Below are 13,274 nucleotides of genomic sequence, written 5' to 3'. Positions count from 1 at the left end.
TTATCGTCGGGAGATGAAAATTGTTTTTGAATGTGAACAACATAAGGAGCAGCATCGGATGAGTTATATAACAGCCTTGCAACAGGGGGCTGTGGTTGTGGTGGAGAGTCTGTGTTATTGTTTTGTGTGGTCTCTACTACTATAGAAGAATTATTGCCGGAATCGACTTTGGAAAGTATTTGTTTACTAATTTCTACACATTGGCAATCACTTTCCTTAACATCTTTCTTATCACCACGGTGTTTTCGTCGTCTTTTATTACAGTGCCTGCAGATTCTGGGCAGAGCTGACACTCTTTTACGACCACAAGATATTTGGGAAACTGAACCATCTGTATCCATGGTACTACCATCGTCATTATTTGAAATTGTCACTACATGACCTATATCGGGGGCTGTCCCCCCAGGATCACCCGGGGGGTCCATCATGTCATGAAGGAAAAGAGAAGAAAATAAAGCTTACCAATAGTATGAAATTTACACAGAATAAATCAAATTTAAACTTTAATACTAACTAACTACTAAAATATATACAAACTACAACTTATCTGATCTAAATATTTAAAAAAGAAACAAAAGAAAAAAAGAAAATTAACATGAAAATCAAAATAAAATGGAAAATTAACAAAAAGCACGTCCGACCGATTTGAGGTTTCCCAATCTACCCCGTTAAAAGTTGAAGGCTGTATCTATTTTCCCCCAAGAGATGGCGCTTCTGCTAAGTTTTCTCAATCAAACTAAACTACTCTACGCTAGATGTCACTGACTGACCAAATCTGTTTTACAGTGGAACATAAATATACATAATTTATTTGATTTTATAGTTGTTCGTATGTAAATAATCATTAAAATTATAAATTAATACTATTTATATTTAGAATATGAGGTACTAATAATTCTTAAATATAATTTGAACCGTGTATCTTGTAACGAATGGCATTCCCACATAGATTCGAGTTTTAGAAAGTTTGACAAATAGTCTTTTTTAGTAAAAAATTTAAAGTGCAATAATTTAAACAAATAATTTATAACATGACTTTATTAAATGCAATATTGAAAAAAGTGAGTTCAAGTGAGTCCTTGAACAGAAAGTATCCATCACCGCCGCCTGAAATTGAAATCATTAAAACCATAAAACAGAGGAAACGGAAACATACACATAAAGTAAGACAATGTTTTCTATTAATCACGCAAACGAATCCAGAATTTTAATATCTGCTCATTATCATTTGAAATAAGCGTGAGTGGTATCAGGTGTATTTGATTTAAGAGATATTTCCCTTAACAAGCGACATTTATCTTTGTAATTAAAGGTCCATTTTATTCGGCTGCTAGCTGACCCGGCAGACTCCGTAGTGCCTCAATCGATAAACAAAAGACCTAAACTTTTGTATAAAATAAACTTAAAACAAAAAAAAAGGAAAAACAAAATTGCTATTTTTATTTAATTCCGAGCAATTTCATATTTATCTAACCTTTTAAACCTTCTGTGGACTTCCACAAATACCTAATTCAAGACCAAAATTAGCCAAATCGGTCCAGCCGTTCTCAAGTTTTAGCGAGACTAACGAACAGCAATTCATTTTTATATAATATATAGATTAGTATCAACAATTCGATATTTTTAATTGAGCTTCAAAAGTTTACTCCATTCATATAGATGAAGAAGTTTGTTATGTTGTTTAAATAACTGCCTGTAAAGTTGCAAAAATATCGCTTAAACCAAAAAGTCTTTCGCCCCTCGATATGTTATCTTGTGTACACCCTGCAATATTTATTGTTTGTCTTTTTATATTATTGTATCCTATATTTCCTATATCCTATATTTATTATTGTCCGAACCTCGCATGAGACAGAACTCGTGAAAAGGCAAAGGGGGGAAAGTGAAGGTGAGCGCCACGACCACGAGCCCTCTTGGTCGGCAGGCTATCCGGAGCCCGCCTAGATGGCGCCAGTTAGAATGGGTTATACTACGGAATACTCCGCTGGGTCAGAACCAGCGTGGGTCGAGGATAGCAACTTGCACGTCGTCTTCTTAGGCCCCCTTCGCCGGTTCCCAGACCGACATGTGAGGGGGACCCGAAACACTTAGAGGGCCAGGGCTTGGGTGAGATCCGCCTCCCTGGCCCCCGCTCGACAGCGGCGGGCCTGTGCGTCTCTCACGCACCCCGCCGCCTCCTTCTACGAGATGGTGCACTCGCAGAAGTCGAGCATCGCCTTCCACGACTCGTCGTCGCCGAGCATCGATGCCACAACACTCGGCAACCCTGTACTTATGCTAGCGCCATTCTGGAGTATTATTGAACTGTTATTTAGGACTGAAAGTGGGACACTTTTCCAAGTTTTCCAAGTTTAAATTTGAGTTAACTTTTCACGATCGAAAACGTTTAATAACTCGCACTAGGCACACAGTAGGTAGCTTAGAAACGGAAGCGACCAAATAATTTCATTTGATAAACATTTCCAGTACTCCAGCATCACGGCTGTGGTGGACACGTCGCCTCCTAGATTCAGTTCGGCGCCTATGTATCGTAACTTCGAACAGTGGACGCAAAAAAATCGGCAAATTTACGCGAATAACATCAACCTGTTGTTTAATATAAGGAGACAACATTTTTTACGTGTAAGCGTTTTAATGATATTATCGGAATTTTAAAGGCTGCTCTCAAAATGCTAACGTCGGTGACGTGGTCCAGTTAGGGCTCCCTTAAGGGGGACAGCCGACTTTTTGAAGATCGCGGTGACCCACTGATTGCAAACACCGCGGGACTTGTCTTAGGGAAGACCTACGCCCAGCGGTGGACTTCAGCCAACAAAGTTTCTCGCTAAATCTTCTCATAAGGCAGATATTGGCAGGCCTCCTGAGCCCTGTGAGTTCGCCTAACAGCCTGGCCACGGGACATTCGCGGATACGAATATTCGCGCGGTGCGAACGGCGAAGCGTCTAGCGACTAAAACAAGCGCATAGAAATGTACCTAACAAGCCACGCGCACCGGCGACCGGCGAAGCGACCGGCGGAATGTACCGAGCGAATCGCGCGGGCGACTTACGATGCGGCGGGCGAGCAAAACAAATGCATGAATAAGGACGGCGCAAGCCACGGAGTCGAGCGGTAGTCGCGGCGAATAGTGCAGTGATTAAATGAGTTTAGTTGTTTTCGCCGCGAAAAATGAACGCCGAAATTTTTATATTTTATATTTTTTTTTATATTTTTAAACTCGTCGTGGCCGAACGGATAAGACGTCCGGTGTTGAGCGATGCACCGGTAGTCGAATATCAGGCGGGTACCAATTTTTGTAATGAAATACGTACTCAACAAATTTTAATGTTCACGATTGATTTCCACGGTGAAGGAATAACATCGTGTAATAAAAATGAAACCCTCAAAATTATAATTTGCGTAATTACTGGGGTATGACCTCTTGTGAGTCCGCGCGGGTGGGTACCACCACCCTGCCTGTTTCTGCCGTGAAGTAGTAATGCGTTTCGGTTTGAAGGGTGGGGCAGCCATTGTAACTATACTTGAGACCTTAGAACTTATATCTCAAGGTGGGTGGCGCATTTACGTTGTGGATGTCTATGGGCTTCAGTAACCACTTAACACAAGGTGGACTGTGAGCTCATCCACCCATCTAAGCAATAAAAAAAATATATAGCTGAAATACTAGCTAGACCAGCTATTTGGAAGTCTAGCCACTCAAAGTATTTCTCGTACTTCTTGTGGAATTCTCCATCTATAGGTATACTCCGATTCTTATTCAAATCATGTACTTCACAATCTTTTCCAAATAATAGGTCCTGAACCAAAAAACTATTAATTTGTAAGCAATATCGAGATAATTTCAATATAGACATTTCGCTGTCGGACTTCCTTACTAGTCGCGGCGGCGAACGTGAGTACCCGTGGCCTGCAAACGGTGCTGCGCGAATGGTCGCCTCGCCCACCGCTTCGCTGTTCGCACCGCCGATCCCCGTGGCCAGGCCGTAACACGTCCGGTGAAGCGAACCTAACTTCTCAAGTTTCATAAGCCCACTGGGTTTTTCGCCGGATCTTCTCAGTGGGTCGCGTTTCCGATCCGGTGGTAGATTCTGCGAAGCACGGCTCTAGCTGGGGTTAATGTTAGCAACCTCGTCAGGTTTGAGCCCCGTGAGTTCACCTACTAGCCCGGCGACGCTGATATGGTCTCTCTAAACCATCAGCTGAGGTAACTTCTCTGATAGTATTAAACATCTTGTAACATATTGTAGGTATAATTAATAAGATTTCAAATAATTATAGTAGATAACTCTAAAAATAACACTAATTTCGTTACCATTTCCAGGGTAAAGTTGATTGCAACTGGTTGAAATTACCGGTCAGTCCTAAAAGACACGATGCCCGGTCACATTATTTTAAGGAATTACGTAAAGGGAACTTGCAGCTTTACAAACGTATCGTCAAAGCGGTAAAATATCATTCATTCTTGAAACGGGGACCGGTTGTCCCCCTCAAGGGGGATCGACGATTTGTTGGAGGTCCGTTGAGTAGAGGTAGCGTGGAACCGGTCGTTATGGGCCTTGGGGGGAGCTAACTCCAGTAGACCGTCACTGGTTTGATTATGAACCGAAAGGGGATGGCCCATTTTAGGCCCAAAGCGGACAATAGATTATAGAAAAAATACTTAGTGCATTAATTTTGTCATAAATAAATATGCATTTACTTTCTTGCAAATAAGCGCCACTATAGTTTACAATAAGTAGTTTAAAAAAAGTATCTCTATTGAAAAAACAAGGATTTTTATTTTTGCGGGAAAAATATTGCCAGCTTCAAATCCTTTTACGTATGAAGTAAATATTTTGAGTATATAAATAAAACATATAAAGAAATCATTTTGAGTATTATCATTAATCAAACGATTTTAATGGATTTTATGCACATAAAATAACATCGAAGACATACCCATTGGACTTTAACTTGTAACTATACTTGAGACCTTAGAACTTATATCTCAAGGTGGGTAGCGCATTTACGTTGTAGATGTATGTGGGCTCGAGTAACCACTTAGCAACACCAGGGTGGCTGTGAGCTCGCCCACCCATCTAAGCAATAAAAAAAACTTTACTAGTATTGTTATTTAAATATGAACAACTAAAACAAAAACATAAAAAATAATGTGTATTCGTAAAAAAAAGATTAAGATATAAATCAATTATCGGTTATTTAAAAAAATAATCGATATATGAATTTCTTGTAATTATTTTTCTTTATACTGACAACACTGAATTTAATCTGACTGACTTCGCTTGCTGCTTGTGGTGTTGTGCTTGCGTACAAAATGGATGTGTTTTGATTTTTCTTCGATTTATTTTACTTTTATCAATAACGTTGCATACTACGACTAAAAAACATTGTGTGAATTGTGGTTTTACCCTGACCGAGATTTAAAACCGTGTATATGCTCTCCTTTGCTATTTTTAGATGATACTAATTGTGTATGAAGATGAAGAAAATATAGATATTTAATGAATTAAGTGTGTTTTTATACCCTATTGGATAAAAATACATTAGGAACATCTTAAACATTAAGAAAAGAAAAGTTCTTGAAGTATCTCACAATCCGACACTTATTTATATAGAAAATTAACCTCAAAACGAGTTTTTATTTTTATTATATTTTTTATAATAGTGGCGGCAATTTCAATATATTTTTTAGATATCCAATACATTTAAGAATTTGAATCAGTACATTTTTATAGTAATATTTGATGTCCATCTTGGGCCTAGCACACTATGGAGAGTGGGCAATCCCCTTTAATTATGTTTGCATTTTTTCTCTGAAGTGGTTACTGGAGCCTATACTTAGTCTGGCCATAAATTCTGTCACAATTAAAAATAAACAAAATATTACATTTGAATTTGGAATCTGTCATTTTTATATGATTGCTCATGGAGTTTTCTCATTTTGGCGCCAATACATTAATATTTTGCGATATTAAAATGGAGTGGGGTGATAAAGAGAACCGAATCGCTGTGATTGCATTACACAAAGTAGGTATGGACACAATGGCAATTTTTAAAACTCTCCATACGCTTGGTATTAGTAAAATGTTTGTGTACCGGGCTATTAATAGGTGCAATGAGACCTCCTCTGTTTGTGACAGAAAAAGATCTGGTCGTCCACGTAGTGTTCGTACGAAAAAGGTGGTCGAAGCAGAAAGGATTCGAAGAAATACTGTCTGAAAGCAAAATATCTCGGGAGATGAATAATAATATATTATCTCGGGAGATGAAGATAGCAACTAGAACCATGTCGCGTATTTTAAAAGATGCCTTAGGACTTGCAGCCTATAAGAGACGTACTGGTCATTTCTTAACTGATAATTCAAAAGAGAATAAGGTGGTAAAATCGAAACAACTATAGTCGGATTTTTTATTAGACGAAGTAAACTGACGTTTACTGTGTTGTCAGTTTTTGATGAAATAAAAATAGTGTTGTGACAAAGTGAACGATTGAAAAAACTCCTGAATTAATGAAATTGCCTCGATTGTCTAGTGAATAGTTAGTGTGCCGAACTGCCGATATCGGGCACGGGGTTCGAATTTTAGCCGTGTTTTGTACATACCAACGAGTTTTCGACGAAACATTATGTTCCTATGGTATCTACCTGTACTAAATACCGAGTGTTTTAAACATTAAGAAAAACATTGCGAGGAAGTTTGTAAGACTGTCCTATTTCCAATGCATCATATAGTTGAAACTATAGATGTATAAAATATAACAATTATAGGTACATAGGTAATGAAAATAAAAAAAACTGATTGTAGTTACATACTACTAGTAACATATTATTATATTGGATCACTTTAATACAATTTTATTGTAAAATATAAATAATATTCTTTTATAGTTTGAAATTAATGATTAACTCTTCACACTCATTGTTCATTTATGTGATTGAACGAGAACTGAACGCATCACTATTACTTTAAATATAGCAACATTATTTCACAAAGTGACATTAGCTACTGTCAGCTGGCTTCGTCTAATTAAAAATCCGACTATACTAAAGCGGTACGCAAAGGGAGGTCATAGAAAATTTTTGTTTACGGATGAGAAATTTTTTTCAAATTGAGCAACATTTTAACAGACAAAATGACCGTATTTATGCTCAAAGCTCTAAGGAAGCTTCCCAATTAGTCGACAGAGTGCAACGTGGGCACTATGCGACTTCAGTGATGGTTTGGTGGGATATTAGCTATGAAGGAGTGACTGAGCCATACTTTTGTGAAAAAGGTATCAAAACATCGGCACAAGTGTATCAAGATACCATTCGTGAGAAGGTAGTGAAGCCCCTTAACAACACCATCTTCAATAATCAAGAATGGTCCTTCCAGCAAGACTCGGTGCCAGGTCATAAAGCTCGGTCTACGCAGTCTTGGTTGGAAACGAACGTTTCGGACTTCATCAAAGCTGAAGACTGGCCGTCGTCTAGTCCCGATATTAATCCGCTGGATTATGATTTATGGTCAGTTTTAGAGAGTACGGCTTGCTCTAAACGCCATGATAATTTGGAGTCCCTTAAACAATCCGTACGATTGGCAGTGAAAAATTTTCCCATGGAAAGAGTGCGTGCTTCTATTGATAACTGGCCTCAACCTTTAAAGGATTGTATTGCAGCCAATGGAGACCACTTCGAATAAGCTTTTATACTTTAAATTGTTTTATATTTATGTATTAAACTAACACACTGTAAAAGTAATAAATGTTATTTGCAATAGAATTTTTTTTTCCTTTGTAACAGTATAGTTATTTATGGCCAGACTAAGTATATACCCACCTTGAGATATGAGTTTTTTTATATTTTTTTTATTGCTTAGATGGATGGACGAGCTCACAGGCCACCTGGTGTTAAGTGGTTACTGGAGCCCATAGACATCCACAACGTAAATGCGCCACCCACCTTGAGATATAAGTTCTAAGGTCTCAGTATAGTTACAACGCCTGCCCCGCCCTTCAAACCGAAACGCATTACTGCTTCACGACAGAAATAGTCAGGGTGGTGATACCTACCCGCGCGGACTCGCAAGAGGTCCTCCTACCACCAGCAATTACTCAAATTATAATTTTGCGGGTTTGATTTTTATTACACGATGTTATTTCCTTCCTTCACCGTGGACAGTGGCGGATTTGAAGTCTCGGCCGCCCCAGGCCCCAAGCCATCAGCCGCCCCTTTCTCAGTATCCACCATATAGACTATATAATGAAGTTACTTTATTGCCAACTTTTATCTAAATCGATTAAGAAATTTAGGAAAAAAAAAATTGTTTTATTTCGCAACAATATGGTACTTAGGTTGTTACAACTAGTTATTTGGTCTAACATAGTCCGCCAACTTGACATAACTACTTGGTTATGATAACTTTTACACGAGTGTTATCAATTTTCAACACTTAATTGCAATATTTGATAGATTGCGCCATGCAGTGCAGTCCGCCCGCCATACGTTATAATAAGTTTTTTGACACGATTAGGGCCTCCCCTAAATCTGGTCGCTCTAGGCCCGGGCCTACCGGGCCTTAGGGTAAATCCGCCACTGACCGTGAAGTCAATCGTGAACTTTTGCTGAGTAAGTACGTATTTCATTAGAAAAATTGGTACCCGCCAGCGGGATTCGAACACCGGTGCATCGCTAGATACGAATGCACCAGACGTCTTATCCCTTAGGCCACGACGACTTCAAATTGTTTTCTTAGTTTGTCGCTGGGCTTCCTCAGTTTGTCGCGATCCCGTTTGCAGAATCGGCAAAGCACTGCTCTTGCGTTTCTCTGTTAGCGAAGTCACTCAGGCTGAGCCCCGTGAGCTCCAGTAAAGATGAAGCCAGAATATCCCCCTCAAGACCACTGGCAGATAGATAGAAAATAAGTTAACAGATTAAATAATTAAAAATTTGCTTAGCGACTTCAAAAAAGGAGGAGGTTCTCAATTGGACAGTATGTTTTTTTAAGTTTGTTACCTCATAGCTTTTGACTGGGTGAATCGATTTTGATGATTCTTTTTTTATTAGAAAGCTGACGCTTCCCTGTGTGGGAAATTTAGTCTAGTTCTGATAATGGTATCCACGAGAAAACCATATAAGTCTTAAATTTGCATTAAGTACGTGCGCGGGAAATAAGTAGATGAATAACTCAATATCACGCCAACCGATTTCGATGATTATTGTTTTTAGTGTATATTAATTTGTTTTGGAATATCTTTTTTTTACTGTTTGAAGTCGGTTTTTGGTAAAGCATGTCTATTCAAAATTATTATTTTCTCTATAGAAATCTCGGGTACAGACCACGGCTGAACTTATTGAGGACTGGAAGACTAAGCATCGTGAAATTGAAAAGGATACGACAATGCTGTATCCTTACGGGTCCCTTACTGAGGACCACGCTTATCTTTCTACACAACGAACTGAAGCTACCAAGTAAAGAAGCTATTGTTATTAACGCGACTTGTTTGGTAGGAATCGTCACGTAACGAAAAATCGTCATATGCCCTTTTATTCTCGCTCTCTTTCTCTCCCGCTGTGTCTTTATTGCACACGAGTTGAACGAAGTCGGTTGTATTAATGATAAAACAGGAAAGCCGGTGTGTTTGTACACTGAAGAAAATTACCATAAAAAAAGAAGGGGTAACTAACTAAGCTTAATAGATTTTAAACCGGCGATTTTTTGAATTATTTTCTGTGCGTCTTGGAGTCGGTGAGAATGACGTTCAAATATTTTATTACACACAAACAAACACACAGTTAGCGCGCTATATATATTTCCTAACATTAATCTTGTTTAACTGACAACGTTGCTTAGCAAACTTAGCTACAAGACTTACTTAATTGTACTAGAGGTCCCACAGTTGTCGAAATTCGACTATAATTAATTGGAATTGTAAGTTTGTACACTATTATGATTGTATTTTCAACGCCAAGACTATACTATAGAAAAATATTAATAAAGACAAACATTATTTAACCTATTCTCAATTTGACAACAGACGTCAAGAACAAAAGTTTGACAATAAATAAATAGTATGCATGCGTGTGTGTGTGTGTGTCAAATACATGGTAGTGTGTGTAATGTGTGCTTTAATGATTTAATGTATCTTTTATGCATTATTTTAAAAAAAATTTTGCATTGTGCACTTCTTCTCTATATTCTCTATAAGTGTGGAAAATTTCATAGTCCTCCGTCCGCGCAATATTCGTAAAAAGGGATACAAAGTTTTTGCTTCACGTATTAATGTATAGATTTGATGTTGTGCGGTGTGTCTTCTTCTGTTTTTTAACCTTTAAGACAAAGTTAGGCAATCCAGGCGCCTTAGTAATTTTATTTATTATTTAGTTTCTTTTATTATTATTAATAATTTTCTTTATTACTTATTAAGTAATTAAGCTCTAGTGGCCCATGGACATCAGAAACTGAACACCGCGACTCGTATTGAGACATAATATCGAAGTCTCGAGGCGGTACGAGCTTATGATACGTCCTAATATACCTTTTTTGGTAATAGGTAGACGAGGTTTCGGAATATTAGGTGCGCAAGCTCTAGCTCTTTGTTAATAGATGATTACAGTAATAAGTTCCTATCGACTATGACAAATCTATATCTCTATATATAAAAATGAATTGCTGTTCGTTAGTCTCGCTAAAACTCGAGAACGGCTGGACCGATTTGGCTAATTTTGGTCTTGAATTATTTGTGGAAGTCCAGAGAAGGTTTAAAAGGTAGATAAATATGAAAATGCTCGGAATTAAATAAAAATAACAATTTTTATTTTCCTTTTAAGTGTCCCCCATCAGACGGATTTCTTTTATTGGTTTTAAGTTTATTTTATACAAAAGTTTAGGTCTTTTATTTATCGATTGAGGCACTACGAAGTCTGCCGGGTCAGCTAGTCTATTATAATCATAATTCATAATTCATAATTATGAAATATATTTTAGGGAACGTTTATGGAAGCTTCGATGAGACATCAGATCGAAATTTCAACCGTATTGACCGATAATTCTTCTGGAAAATAGGTTTTTTTTGCTTCAGACACACGCTGTGGGATTCCAACCAATTCGAATACAAAATCGATTTAATACAACATGGACATCTCTTTTCGTCTTTAGCACTAATGTAAACGAGCGAGAGCGCGGGAAAATAGGTCAATCTACCTCATGTCGTCCCTTACTGAATCACATAAAACAGAGTACGCGCGAAAAGGACGCCAAATAGTTCGATATGATTGATGCCAATACCGTCGTCTCTCTCTAGGGTGTACATAACGCTGCGGGTGCGAGAGGGAGCGGTGCTGGGAGTGCTCCCAGTGGTTTTGTTCGTGGAGTGCTGTCCTCAAACTTGCAAACTGTTTATTGATTTACTCCAAGGAGATGGGTTAGGTCATGGATACGTTGGGACGAAATTTTTCACGTGAGAATTTTAATAAAAAAATATATTTAAATATCCAGGAGTAAAAGGCTATTTCGTTTTACGCGACATTTTTACAGAATACTCATTTATAGTTTAATATTTGGAAAAAATATTATGACAAAAAAAAACTTCAAGTTCAATTAAAAACATAAAACTGTCGATGCTAATCTATATATATAAAAGAAAGTCGTGTTAGTTACACTATTTATAACTCAAGAACGACTGAACTGATTTGGCTGAAAATTGGTGAGGAGGTAGCTTAGAACCAGGAGAAGAACATAGGATACTTTTTATCACATTCCCGTGGGACTTGACATAAAATGTGGTAACTATAAAGTAGAATTTTGATTGATGGTTGATGTGTTTGAAACAGTGCTGCCAGATGACCGTGTGAATTTCCCCCCAACTTTTTTCGAAAACCCCCCGAAAATAGGCTTTTTGAAGAAACAAACCCCCAAAACAGTCTTTACTTATTTTAAAGAAAAAATAAAAAACCAAAAGGATTCTTATAGTAGACTATTATTATTCTAGTATAATATAATAGTAATTGCGAACTGTGTTTGTGGATGAATTATTGATACTTAAAAAACCTCCGAAATTTCTAACTAACTTTTTCCCCCCGAATGTCCCCCCAAAGAATCTTTCCCCACGAATTTCCCCCCCAAGGTCGAAAAACCCCACGAATTTGCAGGGAATCCCGCCCATCTGGCAACTGTGGTTTGAAACCAACCGTGTGGCGGAACAAAGTTCACCGGGTCCGCTAGTGCCAAATAAAACGCACCTTTAATTACAAAGATAAATGTTGCGTATTAAACGAATTATCGCTTAGCCTTTCACCCCGCCATTTGTAATATCGTAATGTTGCCAAACGTTCGCACACAAATTGACAGTACATAGTTATTATGCTTTTTATGAGAATTAAAACGACTTCTACGGCTTAATGTCGCATATTTTATTAGCGTTACAAATTATTTCAGATATTTCGATTATAGTAAGTATAGTAATAGTTTTCCCGCACGCCGACGTCTGAGGTATTAATTAGTTCGTCGATATTTGATTAACGCACTAACTATCGTTTATTTATTTATCTATGGAGTTTCTTTTGTAAAATGTACTAGCTCAACAATCTAATAAAATATTCACTCGCCTGTAATTAAATAAGAAAGCAACATTTACGGCCTGGCCACGGGGATCGGCGGTGCGAACAGCGAAGCGGTGGGCGAGGCGACCATTCGCGCAGCACCGTTTGCAGGCCACGGGTACTCACGTTCGCCGCCGCGACTAGTAAGGAAGTCCGACAGCGAAATGTCTATATTGAAATTATCTCGATATTGCTTACAAATTAATAGTTTTTTGGTTCAGGACCTATTATTTGGAAAAGATTGTGAAGTACATGATTTGAATAAGAATCGGAGTATACCTATAGATGGAGAATTCCACAAGAAGTACGAGAAATACTTTGAGTGGCTAGACTTCCAAATAGCTGGTCTAGCTAGTATTTCAGCTATATATTTTTTTTATTGCTTAGATGGGTGGATGAGCTCACAGTCCACCTTGTGTTAAGTGGTTACTGAAGCCCATAGACATCCACAACGTAAATGCGCCACCCACCTTGAGATATAAGTTCTAAGGTCTCAAGTATAGTTACAATGGCTGCCCCACCCTTCAAACCGAAACGCATTACTACTTCACGGCAGAAACAGGCAGGGTGGTGGTACCCACCCGCGCGGACTCACAAGAGGTCATACCCCAGTAATTACGCAAATTATAATTTTGAGGGTTTCATTTTTATTACACGATGTTATTCCTTCACCGTGGAAATCAATCGTGAACATT

This window comes from Bombyx mandarina, chromosome 24, assembly GCF_030267445.1.
Source record: "Bombyx mandarina strain Sakado chromosome 24, ASM3026744v2".
In the NCBI taxonomy this organism is placed as follows: Eukaryota; Metazoa; Arthropoda; class Insecta; order Lepidoptera; family Bombycidae; genus Bombyx; species Bombyx mandarina.
Note: the sequence above shows the minus strand (reverse complement) of the source record.